The 2,200-nt window shown below is 50.5% G+C and overlaps 1 non-coding gene across 1 annotated transcript; it reads right to left on the reverse strand.

The window, feature by feature from the left end:
• Positions 1 to 1,064: 1,064 nt before the first annotated feature.
• On the reverse strand, positions 1,065 to 1,137 carry TRNAV-AAC. Its single transcript has one exon. It is a non-coding gene; the product is annotated as a tRNA-Val (tRNA).
• Between the last annotated feature and the right edge of the window lie 1,063 nt (positions 1,138 to 2,200).

A 2,200-nucleotide genomic window follows, 5' to 3' on the forward strand; every position in this document is an offset into this window, starting at 1 on the left:
TGGTACCTCGGCTACCTTTGGAATAAATAAAATCATGGAAGTGACCAAGGATCCTAATACTGCAGGGAAAGAGATACTGGAACTCATCTAGGGGGATCTCCAACTTGAGTGGGAAGTTTAATGCTGGACACAATAAACCAACAGATAGAATGAATTGACTGCCTTTTTTTAGCCCAACCTTTTTTGAATGCCTCCCTCAGCCTCTTTCATGCAAAGGTGTTGTTGCTGAAAGTACTGCAGCTCCTGGGGAACATAGGGTTACCGTACATTCTTGTTTTCCTGGACATGTCCTCTTTCTGGGTCCTCCAATTTACATCCAGGCAGTTTTTTTTTAAATCTGAACAAATGTCTGGGATTATGCTCTGCTCCGCTGGTGGGAGATGGGGGAGGACAATTGGAGGTGCACACACATGTGGTTGGCATGCAGTGAGGCAGGGTGATGGAAGCAGCTGGTCCAGCTGGATGCAGGTAAGTTTATGGTGGGGTGGGAGTTGGAGGGCCAAGTCTTGGGGAGAGTGTGTTTCTGCTTGGGTGCTGAGGTTGTGGGGGAGGCACCTGCCCCTCTAGTAGGGAAAGAGGGTGGGGGGACCCTTTGAAGGCAGTAGGAAGTGTCATAGCATGGCTAAGAGACACTGTCCAGACAAGGCCTTAGGCAGGCCATCTAGCATGGCATGGGAGCCCCAGCCTAGGGCAGGGGGTGCCTCAGGACTCTGCTCCTCCTCCTTCCAGCTTGTGCCAGGGCCGGTCTCCCTCCACCACCTGCATGAGTTGAAACCACCATGCTTCAACCTAGTCAAGATAGGGACAGCCAGGGGCTCCCTCTGGCAGGGTTGATGGGGAGCAGAGAGTTGTGGTTCAGGAGTGAAGGGCACTGGGGGAAGGAGTGAGGGGTGGGGGGCTGTGGGTTAGGAGTGAGGGGCACCAGTAGGACTAGGAGTCTGTGGGTCAGGTGTAAGGGGCTTTGACAAGGCCAGGGAGTGTGGGTTGGAAATGATTCATAGATTGTTAGGGGCTGGAAGGGACCTTGCAGTGCAGGACCATGAATGGACCAGCCATCATCAGCCTGTTTTTACCCAGTTTCGATCTGGGGATCTTTCACATGTTAAGTGAATGTGATCACCACTACACCATAGAAACACATGCTGGAGATGTGTGTCCCCGAACAGGTGTCCTCTCTTTTTGGAACTGGAAATATGGTAACCCTAAGGAAACATGACCTTCTTACCAATGGCATCATGACAATAGCACCCAGGAGTGGATACAGGATTTTGTAAAGGGGGGTGCCCCCTATGCATGCATCTGACCTCTGCCGTGTCAGAGGGGGACCTGGCTGTCCCTATCCTGACTGGGTTGAAGCATGGTGGTTTCAACTCATTTTGTAAACTACAGGGATGGCTGCAGAAATGGATCCAAGATTTGGCAAAGGGGGATGTGGTTCATCCCTTGGCTGCTGCTGCTGCAACCCTGTCTAAATCCCAAGGAAGGTAAGCATTACCTCGCTCCCTTCCCCTCTGTGCTCAAAGGCACAACCCCTCCACTTTTCTCTCCATCATTTCCCCCCATCACCTGCCTGCTGCTGCCAGCTCCAGTTGGGCTGCACGTGTACTGCAGTCACTGGGAACTGCAGCAGCAGAAGCAGTGGCCAGGGAGCATGTTCCCCCTCCCTGCACCTGCTCCTGAGCTGTCAGGGGAAACTCTGGGAGAGCACAGGGAATGCAGTCCATCTGGAGTGGGCAGGAGCTCCCCTCCTTGACCCCCTCCAAGCAGCAGGCAGGGGGCTGGAGAGGGGCATGCCTTTGACCACAGAAGGAAAAGGGAAGGGAAAAATGCTTACCTTCTTTGAGACTTAAATCCCTGGCTGCTACTCTGGCAACATGGTTGGAAAGGGGGTTGCAGGTGTGCCACTGCATTGCCTCTAGATCCACCCTTGGTGGCACCCAACACCAGGGCTGGTCCCAGGGTAATTGGCAGCCTAGGTGAACTACAAACCTTGACACCCCCACCACTTCCAATATAGAGGAAAATAAGAAGTATATAATGAACTTTTACATGTACTTATTTGATATTCAAAATGAACAACAAAACAAAACAATTTTTATTGATTGTTTCACACTTTTAATTAACTCTAACACAATGATACTGCAAAAACTCTAATATAATTTATTATAATACATATACAATTAAAAGAAAATCCTTATGA

The sequence above is a fragment of the Gavialis gangeticus genome, unplaced genomic scaffold, assembly GCF_001723915.1.
Source record: "Gavialis gangeticus isolate Ggan-Ray unplaced genomic scaffold, GavGan_comp1, whole genome shotgun sequence".
NCBI lineage: Eukaryota > Metazoa > Chordata > Crocodylia > Gavialidae > Gavialis > Gavialis gangeticus.